Source organism: Ambystoma mexicanum, chromosome 4q, assembly GCF_040938575.1.
Source record: "Ambystoma mexicanum isolate Mex_15411 chromosome 4q, UKY_AmexF1_1, whole genome shotgun sequence".
Lineage (NCBI taxonomy): Eukaryota > Metazoa > Chordata > Amphibia > Caudata > Ambystomatidae > Ambystoma > Ambystoma mexicanum.
In genome coordinates, this window is record NC_090928.1 from 125,534,123 (window position 1) to 125,559,177 (window position 25,055).

Sequence of the window (25,055 nt, forward strand, 5' to 3'; positions counted from 1 at the left end):
AATACTCGGAAATAACGTGAACATATAATATCTAGAAATCCTGTTCACTGCAAATCGCTGAAAGAAACGAGCAGCGTTCATCTGCAATCTGACTACCAAAAGGGGCCTATGTAATAAAGCAAATTTACATCTGTATTAGAAACCTGCCATTCCAGTTACCACAAGCAAGTAGCGGGAATCAACACACAGGGAAAGGTTGGTTCTCAATCAGGCAAAACAATCTAAATGTATTAAGTACAACATGCACACCTACAACAATCCGCTTGGTGTCCACCACATAAGTAAAATCAGCATGACAATATACACCAACATTTAAGCCATACACAATTGTCCACCTCAGGCATTTACGACAACGAGGCAACGTACATTTACACACTATGAAGAGTACACTGTCTGTGATGTTGTTAATCAAGACAGTAAAGTTGGACATGGAAATACTGTATAGGAGACAATACTGGTGCTGCCCAACAATTTAAACCGATGCAGCACCCAGGCCAGGGGAGAGAGGGGCACTGAATTCGTGAGCATGACCAACATCATTGTGGTGTAACATGAGTGTGTGTCACAAGAAAACTGCAGATACTTTGAAATACAAAATGTTTGGATGACATTGTGGGAGTATGTGCATCGGAAGGCTAATGTAAACTGTACTTCCTTTTATCCTATGTAGTAAATACAACAATATAATAGAAAGACAATATCCTCTGCAGTAGGAATGGGCTACGTATATAAAGTGCATGATTCAATGAGTTGATGTTGCCACTTTATAAATTGCTATCATATATCTACTTATTTTCCTGGCAAATTATTACTTTTGATATCTAAATGTTCGTTATTAGAATTACCAAATATATCATTTTAAAGGTTACTGCAAGAAAATGAGGCATTCCCTTTTTAAACCCCATGAAGGGAATTACATTCCATTGCCTTAATACCTGTGCTGATCCCAAACCTTTACTGCATAAAACAACTTCTACTAGGAGACCATCAATAGTTAGTGTAGACGGCATGGACATTAGGTCATCTAACAACACATTGATGCCACTAATAGTGGCTTGAGTAGGGTAGATTGGCCTGCTCAAGGTATTTCACTGTTCTTTTGGTCAATGAGTATATTCCTCCAGGACAGAGACAGGGTTTGAGGGTTGGTGCTAGAATAGCGCTAAGGCCATCACTCTCTCTCTCATCTCATGTGGGATTTCCTCCCTTTCCCAGGAGACCGTAACCGCTACTTGCTAAATAGCTGGAATTGGCTAATGATGGTTCCCTAAGTGCAGGCACACTGATTATCTCATGGACTTCCTAACATTCCCTACTGTAATGCAAGGTTAGTGTTCAAATGGGGAGTTGGAACAGTGCCTTCAATTACTCTGTGGGATTCAGTTGTTTGCAGTAACACACAGTCACCCCACCACCTAATTTCACTCTTTAGCTTGATCTCCTCCTGTTCACTCCTCTCCCCTCCTGTCAGGTCGAATTCCAGTCCTTCCTGAACCTCTTCCTCCACAGCGCCTCTTTTTTTTTATTTGAGTGATGGTAAGGCCTACCTCGGAAGGAAGCCACCCTGACCCTTGAATAAGTGGTCTAGGGTGGCCCCTCTTCCGAAGCAAACTAGTCCAGGGGAAAAAGCCATGTGGCATAAAAAACCCCTGTCAGGCGGTGGACCACTGATCTTCAGCTGATGAATCCGGATGGTACGATCCAGCGAGAGTGGGTGTATATCCGGGATGGAGAGAACAAAATATCAGGCTGAGTGCTGGCAAGTGGTGTAGCAAGGGAAAGGTGTACAGGGAAGCAGGATCCAATGATGGGGAAAAAAGCGAGAAAGGTAATGCCCAAAAATAAGGAGAGGGAGGATTGGAGGCAGATAGGGCAGGACCTAGGGGCAAACGGGAGACAACTAGAGCTGGTAAGGGAAGAGATACAAAACAGGAAGGCAGACAGAGACAGAGGAGCCCGGACAAAAAGAAACACAGTAGCGTGTCAACCCGAAAGCCTAACGCGCGAAGGTTGCAACGCGTAGGCTTCCGGGTTGAGACAAAGGAAAAAAGGGCTTCCGACGGCAGCTAGCGTCGGAAGACTAGACCCTCAAAACGCGGTGTGTGGGAGCGTGGCGCCTCAGGTTAATGGTGGCTCAAACGCCATCGGGACCAGAGCCACCAGCTCCCGCGGCATGTGACATTATGCCCCCCTCCCCTTCCCACGCCACCTGGTTTGCCCGGATGGAGCCTATGGAACCGTCGGGTCAAAACAGGGGCGTGGACATGAGTTTCAGGCTCCCAAGAATCCTCTGATCGGTGTCCCCTTCCAATTTACTAGATACTCCAGCCGACCCCTTCCATAACAGGAATCCAAAATACCTGCTACCTCGTATTCCTCAGGGGCAGACGGAAGACAACCAGTTAGCCCCCTGTTCCTATAGGACAGGGTGTCAGTATCTACAGGGCGAAGGAGGGAAGAGTGGAACACTGGGTGCATACAACTCATACTCTTTGGAAGGAGTAATCTGAAGGCAACAGGGTTAACCTTCTTCGCAATCCTGAAGGGTCCTATATACCGGGGGGGGTTAATTTGGTGGGATGAAGCCACCGGGGCAAAAACATAGTCGACAACCAGACTCGATCCCCCTCCTTCCAACTGGGACAGGGCAAACGGGACCGGTCTGCTTGCACCTTGTACCTCTTATGTGCCATGAGGAGGCTCTGCTGAGCGATTTTGTGAGCCGAAATGATGTCTGCTAAAGTGGACTCAATAGTGGGTGTGTTGGAGGGGGGGTTATGTACTGGAAGTATGCCACGTGGATGTACCCCATAAGTGCAGAAAAAAGGACTGAGGCCAGTAGCCGTGTGCATGGCATTGTTGTATGCGAATTCTGCCGTGGGCAAAAGGGCTACCCAGTTATCTTGTAACCTGTTGGTGTAACACCTGAGGTATTGTTCCAGGGAGGCATTGAGCCGTTCAGTCTGGCCATTAGTTTGAGGATGAAATCCAGAGGAGAGGGCCCGCTCAATGCCTAGCCGCTGGCACAGGGCTCCCCAGAAGCGGGACGTATATTGACTACCACGGTCGGATATAATTTTATTGGGTAGACCGTGTAACCTGAAGATATCCTTAAGAAATGCCTCAGCCATTCCGGAAGCAGATGGCACACCAGGGAAAGGAGTAAAGTGAGCTAGTTTAGAAAATGAATCCACAGTAACCATTAGACAGGAGAAACCCCGAGACAGGGGCAAATCAACGATAAAATTGGTCGAGATAATGGCCCATGGTCGAGCCGGTAATTCGGGCTGTTCGAGTAGGCCATACGGCTTGAGGGTAGAATTCTTGTTCTTGGCACAGATTTGACAGGCTCTGCAATATTTCCTTATGTCCTGAGAGAGAGCAGGCCAGAAAAAAGAACGTGAGATCAGTTCCATTGTGCCTTGCGAGCCTCGATGACCCGAAGTAACGTGATCATGGCCCCATCTCAGGATCTTCAACTGTAAGGTTTTCAAAGGGATATATAACCTCTGATTGACCAATAGCAAACCATCCGACCATCTGACTAATTGCGGTTTATGACTGGACAGCTTTGTTTCCAGATCAGGAGTGGTGTTGGATTTTACCTCCTGAAGAAAGGAAGTTACAACTCCCACAATTCTGCTTTGGGGAAACATATACTCTGAGGACGAAACTGACAGAGCATCTGGAGTGTCTCGTCTGGAGAGAGCATCAGCTAGTCCGTTATGAGTTCCTGGTATGTATGTGATTGTGAAGTCATATTGACTAAAGAAATGGGCCCAGCGAGCCTGTCTGGAATTTACGCATTCCATACTTCTAAGGACCTGTAAATTCTTGTGATCGGTGCGGAGTATGAACTGATGTGCACTGCCCTGTAAAAGGTGTCTCCACTCTTCACATGCGGTTTTGAGGGCCAACAATTCCTTTTCAATCACGGAATAATTTCTTTGGCTAGGGGAAAAAGTCTTGGACAGGTAGGCTACTGGGTGTTCTTTACCATCCTTGACCTGTAAGAGTGCAGCTCCCATAGCGCCTGCTGAGCTGCTTCAACAATGGAGGGTAGAGACTGATCCGGCTGACACAAGACGGGAGCGGTACAGAATCTCCTCTTAAAATACTGAAATGCTTGATTAGCTTGGTCAGTCCAGACGAAAGACCTAGCCTCCTTCTTGAATAAGGCTGTAATGGGTAACAATATTTGGGAAAACTGGCTGATGAACTTTCTATAGAAGTTGGCCAGTACTAAGAACCGTTGAACTTCCTTTAACGAGGTGGGTGTCGGCCAATCCACGACAGCGGACACCTTTCTGGGGTCCATTGTTATGCCTTCCTGGGAAAGAATGTAACCCAGATAGGGGACCGAAGTTACATTGAATAAGCATTTTTCCGGTTTAACCAGGAGGTGTTGAGATTGGAGACGTAGGAGGACCTTTCTGAGATGCTGAGTGTGTTCTTGTTGGGTAGAGGAAAAGACCAGAATGTCATCGAGGTAAACAATGGTACTAACGTACAGCAGGTCGGAGAGTAACCGGTCCGTAAAACGTTGGAAAATGGCCAGGGTGTTGACTAGGCCAAAAGTCATAACCCTGTATTTGTATAATCCAAAGGGAGTCCTGAACGCAGTCTTCCATTCGTCTCCCTTGCGAACTCGGAGGAGGTGATAGGCACTCCGCAGATCTAATTTTGAGAAGACGGTCACACCTTGCACAGCCTCCAGTATATCAGAGATGAGGGGCATTGTGTAACGATCTCGAATGGTGACCTTATTCAAGCCTCTGTAATCAATGCAGGGTCTTGATGCTGACAAATCGCGTTTGGGTATAAAGAACAGCGAGGCTCCAGCAGGGGATCTTGATGGTTGGATCAAACCGTTGGTTAAGTGGGAATCCAAATAGTTGTGTAGGATTTGTTTTTCTGTCATGGATAAAGGAAACATGCACCCGAATGGCACCAGCGCATCAGGAACTAGTTCAATGGCGCAGTCTTCCGGATGATGTGGAGGTAGCTCCAGTATTAGGTTGTTGCTGAAAACTTCCTGGAAGTCCGCCAATTCGGGAGGGACACTACAGATATCCTGAGCCTCCTTACATTCCGGAGTCATGACATGTACCGTATCCCCTGGCCCTTGTGATAAACAATTTTGCTTGCAGAATCCAGATTGAAAAGCCATGGTGTTATGCGCCCAATCAATGATCGGATTATGTTTTCTGAACTACGGGATACCTAGGATGATGGGAAAATGAGCAGCCAGAATCAGGTTGAACTGTAACTGCTCCGAGTGTTGGAGTATTCATACTCTTAACTGTTCAGTAGAGTGCGTTATGGGCCCAGAAGATAGGGGGGACCCGTCGACTTCTTCCACATTTTGGACATCATCACGTTTCAGAAGGGAGAGACCTCGTTGGTGTGCCCACTGATTATCCATAAAAATGCCGGCAGCTCCGGAGTCAAGAAGAGCCATGGTAGAGAGAAGAGTAGTTGGGGTCTCTAACTGGACGGAAACTACCATGAGGCGTGAATCCATTGTCTCAGTAGATGATGCAGCAGTCACGGTTACATAGGGGCTGGGAGATAGACCTCGAACACTCGTCCCCATTAGGTCCGAGGTCGTTCGTTTCCCGCTCTCCTTGGTGGAACATCTGGGCAACTTCGCAGCAGATGAGTATTGGACCCACAATACATGCAGAGGCCGGACTCTGTACATCTCCTCCTTTCTTCCGGAGTCAGAGGACCCCTCGCCGTTCCTATCTGCATTGGTTCTTCCTTGTTTCCCTGAACAGGCAAAGGAGGCAGAGAAGGAGCACTAGAGGGATGTACTACTAGTGTCTTGTGTTTTCTCTTTTCTAACCTTCGTTCGTTCAGGCGATAGTCAGTTTGGAGAACAAGAGACATTAAATCCGACAGAGTGGTTGGACGAGCAATACGAGCTAGTTCATCCTTAATTTCCTCCTTCAAGCCACGACAAAATATGGTATATTGTGCATGTTCAGGCCATCCTGCTTCCGTAGCCAGATGTTTAAAAGTGGAAATATATGAAAGTAAGTCACAAGTCCCCTGTTGTACGTCAAGCAGTTCCTCAGCTGCGACATGGTTGATCTCAGGTTGTTCAAACATTTGTCTGAGTAGGGTTACAAAAGCCCCATGGTCTTGAATGACCGGATTGTTGTTTATAACCAAAGGCGTAGCCCACGCTAAGGCGTTACCGATCATGTTGGATACCATGAAGCCTACCTTAGTACGGTCCGTAGAAAAGGTCTGGGGGCGAAAAGCAAAGTATATGAACAGGCTTCTTTTAGAAGTTCCATCAAACTTTCCTGAAGACAACATCATAGGTGTCAAATCCGAGTCTCGAGTATCACGATTGGCTATAGTTTGGCTCAGAGCGGTGTTATCATCCTTGACATTCTGCAATTCCAGATTCATGGCTTGAACAGCATTCACCAGTTCTTGAATCTGTTCAGGAGTGGCCATTGTTATATTCTGGCGTTGCAAACTTTCACTCTTTAGCTTGATCTCCTCCTGTTCACTCCTCTTGCCTTCCGACCTCCTCACCTGTCAGGTCGAATTCCAGTCTTTCCCCGAACCTCTTCCTCCACAGTGCCTCTTTTTTTTTATTTGAGTGATGGTAAGGCCTACCTCGGAAGGAAGCCACCCTGACCCTTGAATAAGTGGTCTAGGGGGGCACCTCTTCCGAAGCAAACTAGTCCAGGGGAAAAAGCCGTGTGGCATAAAAAACCCCTGTCAGGCGTTGGACCACTGATCTTCAGCTGATGAATCCGAATGGTACGATCCAGCGAGAGTGGTTGTATATCCGGGATGGAGAGAACACAATATCAGGCTGAGTGCTGGCAAGTGGTGTAGCAAGGGAAGGGTGTACAGGGAAGCAGGATCCAATGATGGGAAAAAAGTGAGAAAGTTAATGCCCAAATATAAGGAGAGGGAGGATTGGAGGCAGATAGGGCAGGACCCAGGGGCAAACGGGAGACAACTAGAGCTGGTAAGGAAAGAGATGCAAAATAGGAAGGCAGGCAGAGGAGCCTGGACAAAAAGAAACACAGTAGCGTGTCAACCCGAAAGCCTAACACACAAAGGTTGCAACACGTAGGCTTCCGGTTGAGACAAAGGAAAAAGGGCTTCCGACGGCAGCTAGCGTCGGAAGACTAGACCATCAGAACGCGGTGCGTGGGAGCGTGGCGGCTCAGGTTAATGGCAGCTCAAACGCCATCGGGACCAGAGCCGCCAGCTCCCACGGCGTGTGACACCTAACTACTTCCTCCACTCCACCATCCTGCTGAAGAAAGCCGTTTATTATCCTTGTTTGGCTGCCAGGATGCCCACAGGGAAGCCAGCGTTGGGTGAGATCTGAGATGCGTAGGGAGAGTTTTAGGGGACATCCAAAGGAGATCCCTGACTTTTTTCGGGTGGGTTTGGATGTCCTCCACATAGGTCCAATAGGTCCCCAGGTCGTCTCTCATGTGTTCTAACATTACACATAGTTGGGCTGCCTTATGAAATAATCTAAAATCGGGGAGACCAAAGCCTCCACATGTTTTTCGTAGTGTTAAGGTTGAGAATGTAAGGCTTCTGGGATAATGCAGGGAAGGGCCGAGAAGAGATAGAGAAGTCAGGGCAGAATGTTAATTTTAACCGTGACCATGCGCCCGAACCACGAGAGAGTAAGGGGTGCCCAGCGTACAAGGTCACTGCTAATCTTTGCCATAATTGGGGAGAAGTTATATTTGAATAGTTTACCCAGGTCTCTGGGGATGGTGGTACCTAAATACGAGGTGGCCTTCCGTTCTATTCTCATTCCGCGTACCTCAGATTTCATGCTGATAGCATGGTCTACAGCACCCATCGGCATTATGTAGGACTTGGGTACATTAAACTTAAGCCCTGAGAAAGAGCCGAAGAGACTAATGAGGTCAAGCAATTGGGGAAGGGAGTCTTTGAAGGTTGGTCAAGTAGGCCAAAATATCATCCGCAAACAGGGATAATTTGAATTTGCAGTCCCCACATTGAACCCCCGAGATCCCACGGTCAGCCCTGATCACAATGGCCAGGTATTCCATCGCAAAGCAAAGGCATATAGAAGGGGGGATAGGGGGCACCCCTCGCGGGTGCCTCTAGAAAGGTGGATTGCTCATAGTATTTTAAAACTCTTTCTTCAATTTATGAAGATGCAGAAGAGTCATCTGAGGAGGAAAGACCTTTTGGTCTCGAATATGGGACACCTTATGTACCAGAAGAACTCATATCGGAAGAGTCTCGTATGAAAAACCGGCAGGACTGCCTTCATGCGGCAAGTGGTATCGACACTTTCCCTGAAATTGATTTTGGTAACGCAAATCAAGGAGATCATGCCGAGGGCACGTGTAGACAACTCATGGCTAGAGTCATGGAATACATGGTATGGTCCAGACTCAGGCCTGTTTTCGAACAGGACGATTTAACAGACATATTGGATAAAGGATCACAGGAAGACCCAATCATCCCATCTCATAAGGCTCTGCAGAGTAGGGTATCTTCCAAATGGGAAACACCCGAGGTTGACCCAGCAGTGAATAAGAGGCTAACAGCCAAATACAGAGCTTAAACTTCTGATCTTCTATACCTTTCAAAACATCCAACACCAGAAAGCCTGCTAGTACAGGCAGCTACTTCTTCTGGCAGACAAAGTGCCTATCCCATGATTTCAAAAGACAGGGATGATAAAAAACATGAGGCCATAGCCAAGAAGGTTTTCTCGGCCGGTAGTATGGTGTTAAAATCTGCTAATGCTACGTGCATGATGGCATGATTTTCCCACAACCTTTGGGACTACTTCTATAGCGGTTGACCACTTCCCCAAAGGGGTGGAATGAGACGGTTTCTTGAACATTGTCAAGGATGGGAAGGATGGGACGGATGCTATGTGAGAATCCCTCCAGACTGGTCTCGACTCTGTTGACAGCATCAGCAGAGGCATGGCGGCTAGTACAGTGATCCACAGATTCACGTAGTTGAAGAAGTCAGGATTTGCCCCAGACTCAACATGTCCATTGACGGCACACATCTATTTGGGAATAAAGCTGATGAAAGTTTGGAGGAGGTACAAACTTCCAAGGCTGCGGCCAAATCCCTTGGAGCTGCAATAAGGCAAACTCCAAACTGCCCCAAAGGTGTGCCCTGCAGGGGTAGGTCCTTTCGCTATAATTTCACTTTCGGAAAAGGCAGAGGACAGCCAGCTCAAAGAGGTCAAAGACGATTCCCCCGTGGTGGATGGGGTAGAGGTACTAAGACCGCAACAGCAGGGGCTGCCTTTCCATCAGCCACTGCGTCAGCCACTCCAAACCCTCTATGAGGTCTTTGTTCAAAAGACTGCAATAGGAGGCAGGTTGTCACAGTCTCTGACAAAATGGCAGGCTATTACTTCAGATGCTTGGGCATTGGAAACAGTTGCCCAAGGTTACTGCCTACCTTTACTCCAAAAACCTCAGAGTCATTCACCGGAGAACAACTCTTTGAAGGTTCCGGATCTGCTCCTTATGCAGGAGATTTTAACCCTGCTGGAGAAAAGTGCCATGAAACCAGTACCTATAGGGGAGAGGAACAAGGGTTGACACTCTCCTTATTTTCTAATTCCAAACAAGGACAGATCATTGAGACCCATCTTGGGTCTCATGAGACTTGAACAAGTTCCTCAGAAAAGACAAGTTCAAGATGGTAACCCTTTCTCAGATCCTTCATGCCCGCCAGCTTCAGGATTGGATGGTATCATTGGATCTCCAGGATGCTTACTTACATATGCCGATCCATCACAAGCACAGACAGTACCTGAGGTTCACCGTTGGCAACTCTCACTATCAGTTTCGGGTTCTGCCATTTGCGCTAACCTCCACCCTGAGGCTTTTCACCAAGCTAATGACGGTTGTGGCAGCGAGTTTCAGGAGAGGGGTGATTCACGTCTACCCCTACCTGGACGATTGACCGATCAGGGCCAGTTATCCAGAACAAGCCCTAGATCATCTCAGCTATACTTGCCACTCCCTCCACAGGCTGGGCTTCTCCCTGAGCTTCAAGAAGTCCCACATGATACCGTCACAAAGACTCCAATTCATCAGAGCAGTCCTGGATGCATCCCTGGGAAAAGCCTCGCCATCAGAGGTGAGGGCTCAAGACATTCTTCAGATGGTGACAAAGTTCCAGAATGCCCAACATCTTCCGGCCTTCGACTTTCTAAGGTTGCTCGGTCTCATGGCATCCTGCATTATTCTGGTGCAGAGGCTCGCCTGAGAATGAGATCTCTCCAGTGGGCTCTCAGGACCCAGTGGTCACAATTCTAAGGAAGGTTGTCAAATCTCCTACAAATCCCAAACAAAGTCTCACTGGATCTTCAGTGGTGGGCCTGTCGGGAGAACATCTTGAAAGGAGAACCATTTTGGCAGCCATGGCTGGAGATAACAGTAGTGACGAACGCCTCACTCACAGGGTGGGGAGCCCATACCAACGATTTGACCATCAGCGGTCATTGGTCTCCATTCGGGTCCAAACTACATATCAACCTTTTAGAGCTGAGGGCAATCAGACTAGCGCTGAAGGCCTTTCTGCCCTCTGTACAGGGAAAGAATGTCCTGCTAATGACAGACAACACAGTGACCATGTACTACTGGACATGTCCATCTGCCCTCCGATTTGTCTTCCACAAAGAGAGGACCTTCTCTCGGGAGAGGAGGGTCGGATTCTCCATCCGGATATCAGGACTCTCAGCCTTGACGCATTGCTTCGGAGAGGCTGAGATACAAGGATTGGGACCTCCCAGCCGACGTAATGAGGTTTTGCTTTCCGCCAGAAGGCCAGCAACCAAATCTTTATACCAATGCCATTGGAAAAGGTTCTGCAGCTGGTATAGAGATAAGAATGTTGACCTTTACACTGATGGTGTTATCTTTTCTTTTGCACTTGGCAAATCTGGGGCACCAGATTGGTACCATCACATGTTATCTAGCAGTGCTTTCCATCTTCAAGCGCACTGCAAAGGAAGTCTCCTATTTTAAGATTCCTCTGGTAATTCAATTGTTAAAGGGATTAACTAATGTTTATCCTCTGACTCCCTTTCAAGTCCCACTGAAGGATCTCAATTTGGTTTTAAACTTTCTAATGGGTGCACCTATTGAGCCTCTTCATTCTTGTCCATTAAGACTTCTTACCGTGAAAACAGTTTCCTTAGTGGCTATAACATCTGCCCGAAGGGTGAGTGAGCTACAGGCTTTGTCCTGCAAGCCTCCTCTACTGTTTTTCATAAAGACAGAGTGGTATTAAAGGTGAAGCCTAACTCTCTCCTACTTTACCATCCTTTTATCCTCTGCCACACCCGGGGAAAGAGAAGAAAGACTTCACAGACTAGACCGTAGGCGTGCACTGAGTTTTTACATTACCAGATTCGCAAAACTGAGACAGAATTATCAGTTGTTTGTGGGCTATACAGGTCATAAATTGGGCCTAGCCAGCACCAAACAACCATCTTTAGATGGATTCTTTTAACGATTACAGAATGTTACAAACTGGCCGGTAAAGACCCTCCAGAACATCTAAGGGCTCACTCGAACAGGGGTATCGTAACTTTGTCTGCTTTGTAGAGGGGAGTTCCAATAAAGGATATTTGTGCAGCTGCCACATGGTCGTCTGCACACACCTTTATGAAATACTACAGTCTGGATTCCTCCACTAGCCAAGATTCTGTTTTTGGAAAAGCAGTACTGCACTCTGCTTACTTGATCACTTAAATTTTACTCCCTCCTCCTCAATGATGTAACTGCTTTGGGAGTGTATCAAAGATAAGGAATAGGTGGGAGAGCAGAATCCATTCGAAGAACAAGTTACTTACCCATGGTAACGTTCTTTCGAATGGATGTTCCTTCCATGTATTCCTTATCTCCTCTCCTATCCTACCCCGCAGTAAAACTTTCCTTGTGGTTACAGTCCGCGCTCTCTCAAGGGGAGTAACCGTCTAACTCAAGACAGTGCTTGGCTCTTCAAAACCGAACTGAGCAACGGGTGCTGCTCAAGCTACTTATACCTGTGATGACGTTGACGTCAAGATCGAGGCCTCCAAAGGGACATCGACTCGACCAGGCATCGACGCACAGCGCCATCTACTGAAAAAAAAAATTGGAGCAGCAAGTTGGATATACGTGGGAGTAACATCCAGTTGAAAGAATGTTACAATTGGTAAGTAACTTATTCTTCTACAGCATTGGATCTTTCATTACAGCATTGGATCTTTCATAGATTCACATGCTCTAATATTCCCTGTGGTCAAACTGGCAATCCTTGGTAATTTAATTTAATATATATATATATATATATATATATATATATATATATATATATATATATATATTATGGTAATGTCATCTTTGATGTCCTGGGTGTTAGTTTTAGCAATGCACGGTGGTGGCGCGAGTTATGGTTGCTTAGCTTACCATAACTAGCGAATTTCAGGGGTTTTTCGGTTTTACTTGGAACCATAATGTCCCTTTAACAACGTTTTTTTTACTGAATTTCATAGGTTTTTCGTGGCACAACTTAACCATAACGTCCTTTTAACAAAGTTTTTTTACTGAATTTCATAGGTTTTTAATAGCACAACTTAACCATAACCTCCCTTTATCAAAGTTTTTTTTTACTGAATATACATATACATAGTGTGAATTTGATAGATGTTTACTAGGATTCTCTTACTTTATATACATGTAACATAGAATATACTGTACCCCCTGCTAGTGATGTTGATGTCCGCGGACTGTGCGTATGTCAGCGGACATCATTATTATGGAGAATTCTTATGTGGTGATGCACTACATGTTACTGACTGGAATGTATACTAACATGAACGTAACACTGAGGGAATTATCAGGTGAGGTGGTGTGTTCGTGACTAAGAATTTCAGGAAGGGCAAATAATAACACCGCTGAGAGAAAACTCCGAGAGCGGTTAAGAATGAATGCTCTAAAATGATCTTCGGTAACGTTCAAATCACGGGGCAGCTAATAGTGCTAACCGCGAGGTGAACGGCACACAGAAGTTCTTAATGCAAATACTCCAGCTGGAAAAAACAACAATATGCTAATGGAATGACACTTCAGAGGCGACAATAATAATGTCAAAAAATACTTGCTGTGACAGCTGGCTGACAGGAATTCTGTACGAGTGAATGAGAGTCTGAGGAAACGTAATAATTCGGAAACTGGAATTGTGCTAACTATCACTTCAGATCAGGGAATCTACGAAACGGACGCTAACGCTATGGTAGCAATGGGAATAATTTTAACTTTAGTTGCTACTGTAACCAAAACGGAACTGGGGTAAGCGTTAACTGCAAAAGCAGAACGATGCGAAGCATGGAGCACACAAGGGGAGGGGCTTAAATAGGGAATGAGCAAGAATGCCTAGACCCACACTGTGACTGCCAGGGAACAATGAGGCAGCCATGTTTAATAGTCAGGAAGTGACAACCTCAGTGCTTGCTTAAACACTGTAATGTCTGCGCACTATCCATGAATGGTAAGCAGTGGACCAGGTTTTCTTGGGAATCTTTCTTGGAGCTTTTGCAGTGATCATGTCAGTATTCCCCCCTAAACCCCTGCCTAACTTGGAATTTCCCCTTTTTGGTTTGTGAGGGTTGTTTTGATGGAAGGTTTTTAGCAATCTAGGCGTGTGGATATTCTCAACGGGTTCCCAGGTTCTATCCTGTGGCCCATAACTTCCAGTTGGCTAAATAGCATAACTTCTTGCGAACCATCTTGGAGTCCAGAATAGCCTTGACTTTGTACTCAGGCTGGTCATCTTCCACTTCTACTGGAGTGGGGGGCTCTTGAATTTGAGTGTCTGGACTGACTGATTTCAACAAGGACACATGGAATACCGGGTGAATTTTCATTTTCTTGGGAAGTGTCAATTTCATGGCCACCGGGTTGATGACTCTATTGTAAAGGGTCCCAAAAACCTTGGAGGGAATTTCCGAGTTCCTCTCAGTGCTAGATTCTTAGTAGCTAACCAAACAGAGTCCCCCACCTTGTATTCTGGTGTATCCCTTCTTTTGAGATCAGCAAATTTCTTCTGAGAATCCTTTGCCACCGACAATTGTTCTCTTGCCTTGACAATGGCAGTAGCAATATTGGCGTGCACTGCTGGCATTTCCGAAGATTCAGGTGGATCACAGACTGAGGTTCTTGGATGACGACCATTCAAGATGAAAAATGGGCTCAATCCAGTGGAGGAGTGCACAGAATTGTTGTAGGCATATTCAGCCACCCACAAAACATCTAGCCAGGTACCTTCTGTTTGATTCTCTCAAGTTCTATTCTCTCTACACGTGTTTCACCTTGGTTACTATCACTAAGGATCTTCAGGAGAGGTTCAATTTCTATTTTCTACAAAAGAAAAAGAGCATACAATTTGCATTCTTGTTATAGCAAAAAGTTAATCAAAACTACTCATTTTTTCAAACATTTTCAAATAGATCATGGTGAAAAAAAGATTCCAAACAGATGACACTCACCAATACTGTAGATTTAGCTTTGCCACAATTCAATCATTTAATTTTAGGCGCTTCCTTTGACTTTACTTCTATTTCCTTTTGGTGTATTAACCCTAGTTAAATAAAAGGGCACACATTTTTTTAAAATTAGGTTAAGATAAATTGGTTTCTTAACTATTTACTACCAGACTTTATAGCCTATTAGGGAATGAAGGTTTTCCTTAGCTTACCTTAATTTTTGTGTGGTGATCCACTTGTCACTTTTTGAAGTGATCCACTTGTCACTTTCAATCTTCTACACTGGCGCACTTCGTTTTCCTCTGAATTCACGCTATTTAAACTAATATTGCGTATGATGTCATCATGTTCGCAATTTTGCGTGCGTGTTGACATCATCATGCTTGTGTGGTCACCGCGGCGTCCATTTTGGATGCGCTCGCGATCTCCTGTACAGGAATGCTTATTTCTCTCAATTTTCGCACTGTTATTTCTATTTATGCGTGTGTCGTCATCACGCTCGCGTTTCTGCATGCATGATGACGTTTTGCTTTAAATATTATCAAGGTGGCATTTAAATTCCTCAATGTTTCTGCAAAAGCAGAAAAAAATGAGTAGGTTTGATTAACTTTTTGGTATAACAAGAATGCAAATTGTATGCTCTTTTTCTTTTGCAGAAAATAGAAATTGAACCTCTCCTGAAGATCCTTAGTGATAATAACCAAGGTGAAACACGTGTAGAGAGAATAGAACTTGAGAGAATAAAACTTGAAAATGATACTGTTACTCACCGGACGGGAAGTATACCAAATCGGTGGCCGGAAGGCACAGGACTGAACTATTGATTGAAGAGCTAGGTGGGGGCCTCCAACCTAGCCTCCTCTCTGTGATGGCACAAGACCTTTTTAACGATATGACCCTCTGCTGGGTAGGACCAGGCAGAGGGACTGATCGCTCAAAATGGCGGGGAGGACACGCCGCCAAGAACCCAGCTGTAAAGGAAAAACAAGAGGTGAGCAATTAGAAATTTAAGAAAGATCCCTTTCCCTCGATACTTCTTTCTAGTAGTACCTGAGCTATGCCCTCCCCTTGTTTCAAGGCAACCGGAACCACCTACAAGTAAGAGAGGAGAATGTAACCTATCCTGACTATAGTGGTCAATTAGCTAAGAAGTATGGATAATCATACAACAGAAAACCCTTACCAGTGATGTGCTGTTGAGTCTGTGTTGTCCCAAAGAGTTCATAAAAACGGAAGTGCAAAATAACAAATGGGTAGGTTAGTTAGGGAAACTGAACCCGGGCAGAACGAGGGCCGCACTAGAGTCGGGTAGGTGCACTATCCGCAAAGCGTCCCTGTGCACTATTGAAGAATGTCCAATGGAAGTCTGATTGTGGAGAGGATGGTAACAGTAACAATAAAGGACACAATTGAGTTGGAGTATTGCAGGTGATATAGTTCAGCGGCAAGGTACAATGAGTACAGGAGATATGCTTGTTAGCAAGTGGTGAAAAGAAGAGTCTTACCGATGCCGTGATCACAAGGTTCCAAAAGCGGCAGGCACCAGCAGCCCGTGAATGAGGAAACAGTTCTGGTACACGGGTAAGTAGTTTTCCAAAAAGCGGCAGGCAAAAGCAGTCTGTGAAGGAGGAAACAGGTCTGGTACACGGGTAAGTAGTTTTCCAAAAAGCAGCAGGCAAAATCAGTCCGTGAAGGAGGAAACAGGTCTGGTACACGGGTAAGTAGTTTTCCAAAAAGCGGCAGGCAAAAGCAGTCCATGAAGGAGGAAACAGGTCTGGTACACGAGTAAATAAAGTAGGATTGAAGACGGAACTTCTAAATACCGGGATACAACTTTAATCAGAAGCAGCGCTTCGCCCGGTTCCAAGGTTTAAATCGTGAAGGAGAAGGCGGAACTGTACGAAACCGAGGCTCACGCATCATCGCCTCTCAGCTGACAGCGGGAGGCGGAAAGCTGGGAATCGTAGTCCAAACTTGCGCAGAGTGCTGCGGAGTGAGCCGAAGCCACTATTTTCCAGGGCAGTTGCCAGTGGGCGTAGAATGGGTTTGCAATATGACGCATACCCTTACGGAGGGCAATAACCTTCCTGCGGGCCTGCCGAGGCGTAACAGCATCCACCCCCAAAGGCGGCACCACCCCCTTACGGGCATGAAAGCGGCGAAGCAGGGCCGGGGCATGAATATTAGATAAAGGCTCCCAAGACCTATCCTCAGGGCCAAAACCCTTCCAGTCAACCAGGTAAAAAGGACGACCCCTCCGAAGTCGAAAATCCAGGATATCAGCCAACACAAACTCATCATTGCCATCCACCCGCACCGGGGGTGGGCGGACCGGCAACCGCATGTTGGCCGGACAAGGCTTCAGCAAGCTGACATGAAACACTGGGTGCTGTTTCCAGGACGCGGGCAATGAAAGACGCACAGCAACTGGATTTAAGACCTTAGTGACAGGAAAGGGACCCACAAACTTGGGTAAGAGCATTCGTTTACCAGGCATTCTCAGGTTGCATGATGACAGCCAAACCTTCATACCCACACGGTAGTTGGGTGCAGGTGTCCGATGCATGTCAGCAAATTTCTTAGCCTTTGCCTGAGCATGCAGCAGGTGTTGACGAACGACCCCATGAATGGACTTGAGGTCCCGAACACATGCCTGAGCCACTGGATTGTCAATGGGAAGGTCAGGATCCAGGGGCAAGGACCGCGGATGCTGTCCGTAAAGTGCAAAAAAGGGAGATACACCAGAAGCGGCATGCAGAGAATTATTATAAGCGAATTCAGCAGGTGGTAGCAACGCCAACCAAGAGGACTGGAAATGAAGTGTGAGGCAGCGTAGGTATTGCTCGAGAGTAGCGTTGAGCCGTTCAGTCTGCCCATCTGTTTGTGGATGGAAGGCAGAGCTGAACCTGTCATCAATGCCAAGAGATGCCGTCAGAGCCCTCCAGAAACGTGACGTAAACTGCGGTCCGCGATCCGAAACCACAATAGAAGGCAGACCAAAGAAACGAAATACGTTTCTAAGGAACAATGAGGCCAATGTCGGAGCAGAGGGCATACCCACACAAGGAATGAAAAGCGCCATCTTTGTGAAATAATCAATTACCACCCAGATGGTATCAAAACCGTCAACCGGTGGCAGGACCACAATGAAATCCATAGAGACCATGTACCATGGCTTGTGAGGGACCGGGAGTGACTGCAACAAACCCACAGGTTTAGACCGGGAGACCTTACATTGAGCGCACACAGAACAGGAGGCCAAATAGTTAACCACGTCTTGAGACATAGACGGCCACCAGGCCCAACGACGGAGCAAGTCCAGAGTCTTCTTTTGGCCTGGATGAGCTGCTATCAAGGAGTCATGGGACAAAGCAAGGGCCTGGAGATGGGCTTTCCCCGGGGGCACAAACAGGCATCCCTGAATATAGGGAAGTCCTTGTACCACGTCAAGATTTAGGGCTACACATTCCTCTTTATGTGTATTCACCCAGTCCGAGATTAAAGAACGGAGCAAAGGGCATGGAGTACATGCACATACTACCCTAGAAGGCAGCAGAAGAGGGCAATCGGGTTTGCTTTGCTCTGGGTGAGAGGGCAGGCGAGACAAGGCATCTGCACAAACGTTGAGACGGGCTGGCCTATACGTGATGGTGAAATTGAAAAGAGAAAAGAAAAGGTGCCAGTGGGCCTGCCGGGCAGTGAGACACTTCATTGACTTGAATGCCAATAGACTCCGATGGTCAGAGAAGACAGGAACCGGATGACGGGCTCCCAATAGGTGATGATGCCATTCAGAGAAAGCGTCCTTGACTGCCAGCAATTCTCTTTCCGTGATAGGATAGTTGCGTTTGTATGGAGTCAGTTTTCTCGAAAAGAACGCAACCGGATGAATCTCACCCGAGTCCTGACAGGGTTGCGACAGTATAGCCCCGATGGCCGTCCCAGAAGCATCAGCTTCCACAAAAAAGGGTTGGAGCGGATCGGGATGTTGCAGCACTGGAGCTGAAGAAAAAGCCGCTTTTAAGGCCTCGAAGGCGGATTGCGCTTCTGGTGTCCATCGGTATGGCTGTTTTGAGGTAGTTAAAGCCGTCAAAGGAGCCGAGATGGTAGAAAATGAAAAGATAAAGCGCCTGTAAAAGTTCGAGAACCCCAGGAATGACTGTAGGGCTTTGGTTGTAGTAGGAACAGGCCATTCCAAAACGGCCTTAACCTTGGACTGGCTCATCCGGATGCCCCAATTGGTAAGGTCATAACCTAGAAACTCAACCTCCGATGAATTGAAGATACACTTCTCGGCTTTGACGAAGAGACGGTTCTCTCTCAGCCTTTGTAAGACGAATCTCACATGTTCGGTGTGTTCACTCTTGGATGAGGAGTAAATCAGTATATCGTCTAGGTAGACCATAACAAACCAGTCCAGACAATCGTGAAAGACATCGTTCATGAAGGCCTGAAAGGTGGCCGGGGCGTTACACAACCCGAAGGGCATCACCAGGTATTCAAATAACCCATACCGGGTCTTGAACGCGGTTTTCCACTCGTCCCCCTCTCTTATGCGAACTAGGTTGTAGGCACCCCGCAGGTCAAGTTTGGTAAAGATTATAGAAGAACCTAGCTGATCCAAGAGTACAGAGATCAGGGGAAGAGGGTACTGGTTCTTAACTGTGATTGCGTTTAATGCCCTGTAATCAATGCAAGGGCGAAGGTTGTCTTCTTTTTTAGGAACAAAAAACAGGAGACGCTGCCGGTGATCTCGATGGTCTGATGAACCCTATAGCCAATGCCTTGTCAATGTACTCTTTTAGCACTTTGTCTTCTGGCAGTGTGAGCGAATAAACCCTGCCAGCAGGTATTTTAGCCCCCGGTACCAGGTTGATAGGACAATCATATGGCCTGTGTGGGGGCAACTGGTCTGCTCCACCTTTATCGAAGACGTCCCGAAAAGAAACATATTCCACAGGGATGCGAGATTCGATGGCATTGGAAATGGCACCTATCAAGGCCATTGAGGCCACCAGGGCTTGACAGGAAGTACCGGAAATGATACTAGTCTGAAAACACCTTTCGTTACAGACAGAGGAAGGAAATTGTACCACCTTCCTGGCCCAGTCGATGTCAGGATTGTGGTGCTGTAACCACGGAATGCTCAAAATTACATGAAGCTGGGGGGCCTTAATTAGGTGAAATGTGAGTGTTTCAGTATGTCCATCGTCCGTCTGCATACGGACGAGAGACGTGCTTTGAGTAACCAGACGCGAGACCAGAGAAGAGCCGTCTACCGCATGTACGGCTTCAGGTTGTGGTTTAGAAACCACAGGAACGTTATTGCTCATGGCATAGTCATAATCCATATAATTCCCAGTAGCACTGGAATCAATTATAGCCTGAGAAGAGAAAGAACAGTCAGTTGTAGTGGTGAATACCACTGGCAGACTAACAGGTATGGTAATTGCCACATTGGAGTCCAAAGATAATACCCCCGGCGTAGGGACTACTGCTATCGCCGGGTTCTGGCGTTTCCCGCCTTCTTAACGGGTCTTTTTGGACAATCCTTGAGTTGGTGCTCAGACGAACCACAGTACATACATAAATTGTTGGATCGTCGGTGTTCACGTTGTGCAGGAGACAACGGACCACGCACTGCCCCTATCTGCATAGGTTCAGAAGAAGCAGAGGAAGGAGGATTAACGGAATCAAGGGAAAGGGGTACTGGAGTCACATTTTTCCGTTCTCCCTTCCTTTCAGATCGTCTAGCGTCTATTTGTAACACCAAATCAAGCAACTCCCCGAATGTGGTAGGAATTACTGGCACAGTAGCCAGGATGTCTTTTAACTCCTCAGACAATCCTTTGTAGAATACTGCAGATTTCTTCTCTTCTGGCCAATCCATCTCGGCTGCCAACTTATTGAACCTAGTGAGGTATGTAAACAAGGAAGACGTACCCTGACGTAAATTCAAGAATTCTAGGTCCGTGGCCTGTGACTTGTACCGGGTATCAAACACCCTATTCATGGCTGTGATAAGAGCGTCACAGTCATACAAAACATAGCTATTGGATTCAAGCAAGGGATTAGCCCAGGCCGCCGCCGTCCCTCCAAGGTGTGAAAGGACAAAGGCCGCCTTCGTGATGGGATTGGGAAAGGCAGAAGGGCGACAAAGAAAATGCAATTTGCATTGGTTGATAAATGTCCGGTACTGCTTTGGGTCACCAGTAAAACATTCCGGAGGGGCCAATGGGAATTCGGTGGCCATCAGAACAGGGCCAGAGGTGAACCCAGAGGCGGAGGCTGAATGGGCTCCAGAATCTGAGGCAGTAGCACCGGACGGATCAATCCCCAGAGTTTGGGGTGCAGGAAAGGGCCTCATGTTGTCAATCCGCTGGTGTAAGGCATCATGTGCGGCAGTCATGTCTGCCCGTAGTTCAGATACCAAATGAACCAGAGTGGCCAACGGATCCGCTTCTTCCATGGCTTCTGATTTTGTTACTCACCGGACGGGAAGTATACCAAATCGGTGGCCGGAAGGCACAGGACTGAACTATTGATTGAAGAGCTAGGTCGGGGCCTCCAACCTAGCCTCCTCTCTGTGAGGGCACAAGACCTTTTTAACGATATGACCCTCTGCTGGGTAGGACCAGGCAGAGGCACTGATCGCTCAAAAGGGCGGGGAGGACACGCCGCCAAGAAGCCAGCTGTAAAGGAAAAACAAGAGGTGAGCAATTGGAAATTTAAGAAAGATCCCTTTCCCTCGATTCTTCTTTCTAGTAGTACCTGAGCTATGCCCTCCCCTTGTTTCAAGGCAACCGGAACCACCTACAAGTAAGAGAGGAGAATAAGACCTATCCTGACTATAGTGGTCAATTAGCTAAGGAGTATGGATAATCATACAACAGAAAACCCTTACCACTGATGTGCTGTTGAGTCTGTGTTGTCCCAAAGAGTTCATAAAAACGGAAGTGCAAAATAACAAATGGGTAGGTTAGTTAGGGAAACTGAACCCGGGCGGAACGAGGGCCGCACTAGAGTCGGGTAGGTGCACTATCCGCAAAGCGTCCCTGTGCACTACTGAAGAATGTCCAATGGAAGTCTGATTGTGGAGAGGATGGTAACAGTAACAATAAAGGACACAATTGAGTTGGAGTATTGCAGGTGATATAGTTCAGCGGCAAGGTACAATGAGTACAGGAGATATGCTTGTTAGCAAGTGGTGAAAAGAAGAGTATTTCCGATGCCGTGATCACAAGGTTCCAAAAGCGGCAGGCACCAGCAGCCCGTGAATGAGGAAACAGGTCTGGTACACGGGTAACTAGTTTTCCAAAAAGCAGCAGGCAAAAGCAGTCCGTGAAGGAGGAAACAGGTTTGGTACACGAGTAAATAAAGTAGGATTGAAGACGGAACTTCTAAATACCGGGATGCAACTTTAATCAGAAGCAGCGTTTCGCCCGGTTCCGAGGTTTAAATCGGGAAGGAGAAGGCAGAACTGAACGAAACCGAGGCTCACGCATCATCGCCTCTCAGCTGACAGTGGCAGGCGTAAAAGCTGGGATTCGTAGTCCAAACTTGCCGCAGAGTGCTGCGGAGTGAGCCGAAGCCACTATTTTCCAGGGCAGTTGCCAGTGGGCGTAGAATGGGTTTGCAATATGACGCATACCCTTACGGAGGGCAATAACCTTCCTGCGGGCCTGCCGAGGCGTAACAGATACAGTAAAAATCAGTGAATGGAACAAAATTATGAGAAATATATGAAATATATGAAATAAATATATTTATATTTTGAAAAAGACACGTAGTGTGAAGGAAATTTATTTTGGTACTCAAGAAAATATAAAAATTGAAAAATGGAAAGTCGCAAGTGGAAATGTATTTTATTTGGAAAATGATTTAACTCTACCCATGACAATCTGGGCATCGATACAACACCATAGCTGACTAATCCAAACAACATATAAGAAAGCAAAAAATCAGAATTCGCTGGGAACATAGTCCAGTGAAGGTTGCCGAGAAAGTGTTTACAACCTTCTGTTTGATGTAGCATGCATCTGATGTATTGTTCCAGAGTTTGGTTTGTGCGCTCGGTCTGTCCATCAGTTTGTGGATGATGGCTGGTGGACAAGCGTACATCAATCTGGGCTAATTCACAGCATTTCATCCAAAATTTGGAAGTAAATTGACTTCCCCGGCCGGACACCACAATTGAAGGAAATCCATGTAGTTTTACAATGTTCTCCAAAAAAGTTCTCGCTAGAACCAATGCTGAAGGGAGTCCCTTTAAGGCCACGAAATGCACAATTTTGGAAAAAAGATCCACCACAACCAAAATGGTATCAAACCCTTCACATTTTGGTAAATCAGTGATAAAATCCATTTGGAGTGTATGCCATGGATTAGGTGGCACACTCAACGGTTTGAGGAGACCAGCAGGTTTCTTCTTCTGAGATTTATTTTGAGCGCAATCTCCACAAGTTTTGATGAATTGTACTACGTCTCGACGCCAAGTTGGCAACCAATAAAATCTCTTACCCTTTTCCATAGTTTTGGTTACTCAAGTATGACCTTCCATGGTGGCACTGTGGTAATTGGCAATTACTTGAGTTTGTAGCTTTTGCGTGGGCAGATACAAGCGTCCTTGATAAAATGGCACCCATCCTGCACACTACATTGTTCTTTTTCAGATTCCCATTTCTGCAATTCTGCCATTGTCATGCTGACCTTAATTTCACCTCTCAACTCTTCAAATGCTGAATCTGTGGTGCCCATGACTCCAAGCATTTTTTCTCTCGAAATTATCTCCACAGTGGTAGGGGCAACATAGGCTTCTTCTCCTTTTCCAATTCTTGACAGGGCATCGACCTTCCCATTTCGTACACCTGGCCGAAATGTAATGATGAAGTCATATTCTGCAAAAAAAAGGGCCCATCTTAACTGTCTCGAAGATTGTGCATTGGCGGAACGTAGATATTCCAAATTTCTGTGATCAATGAATATGGTGACTGTGTGCCTAGCCCCCAACAAATGATGTCTCCACTCTTTCAATGCATTTTTGATAGCCAACAACTCTTTATCTGTGACGGTATAATTAAGTTCTGCTGGGGAGAATTATTTAGACCAAAATGCCACTGGATGTAACTCTTGAGAGTTTGGATTTCTGGTCTTGGGTGTTATAAGACTGGTGCTGCTGTAAATCTCTTCTTTAACTTCTGGAAGGCCTCATATGCCTCTTTTGTCCAATTAAATGTTTTGTTCTTTTGGAGCAAACAAGTGATGGGATGAACTAACTGCAAAAAATCTGATACAAATCGCCGATAGAAGTTTGCGAATCCCAAAAAAACTTTGAACTCCCATAACAGAGGTGGGTGCTGGCCAGGTAAGAATTGCATCAATCTTTCTGTTGTCCATCTTCACTCCTTGTGATGACAAAATAAATCCCAAAAATTCGACTTCAGGAACATGGAAATAGCATTTCTCTAACTTCACATACAGGGAATTTTCTTTGAGTCTCTGAAGAACAGATGTTACCTGCCTTACATGTTCCAGAGGATTAGCGGAAAAAATGAGAATATCATCCACGTAGACCACCACACAGATATCCAATAATTCTCTGAAGATGCCATTCATAAAGGACTGAAAGGCCGCCAGGGCATTGCACAACCCAAAGCACATTACTTGGTATTCAAAGAGTCCATACTGTGTTCGAAAGGCCGTTTTCCATTCATCTTCTTCCTTGATACGGATTAAGTGATAGGCCCCTCTTAGGTCAAGCTTCATGAAGATTTGTGCTTGTTTCACTTGGTCTAGCAGAGTGGAAATGAGTGGAATTGGGTATTGATTCTTCACCGTGATGTGATTCAAGGCTCGATAGTCTATGCAGGTTCTTAAATTTCCCTCTTTTTGGCAACAAAGAAAAGAGGTGATGCTGCTGGGGACTTAGATGGTCTGATGAAACCATTGGCCAGGTATTGATCAAGATATGTTTTCAGATGACCATTTTCTTTTTCTGTTAGTGCGTATATTCTACTACAAGGAAGTGGAGCTCCAGGAACCAACACAATCTGGCAATCATATGATCTATGAGGGGGCAAAACTTTAGTTTGCTTTTCCTCCTGAAAAACATCCTGAAATCTCTGGTACTCTGATGGCAAAGAACCTATGACACTAGAAGTGGTTTCAGTAGTCTGTTCGGGCTGCAGGAATTCCACCAAACCTTGCATTAACCGGCACGAGTTCCCACAATCCGCAGAAAAGGTTAAGGTTCTGGAACGCCAATCAATGACTGGGTTGTGCTTTTCCAGCCAGGGAATTCCTAAGATTATCTGAAACTGTGGGGCTTGAATAAGGTCAAAGGAAAGCCTCTCCTTGTGTTCTTCCTGTCAAAGCATAATAAGATCATTTATGCACTTTGTTACCGGGCCTGACACTGATGGAGTGCCATCCACCCGGAAACATTCTCAGCCTTTTACTTTTCCATTAAGGAGAATCCTAATCTGCTAGCCAGGTGAAGATGCATATAGTTGCCAAT

At 46.2% G+C, this 25,055-nt stretch overlaps 1 protein-coding gene across 1 annotated transcript in view; it reads left to right on the plus strand.

The window, feature by feature from the left end:
• Positions 1-25,055, plus strand: part of WDR64 (WD repeat domain 64) — a 1,979,698-nt gene that overhangs the window by 1,109,406 nt on the left and 845,237 nt on the right. The gene's annotated exons all lie outside the window — the stretch shown is intronic.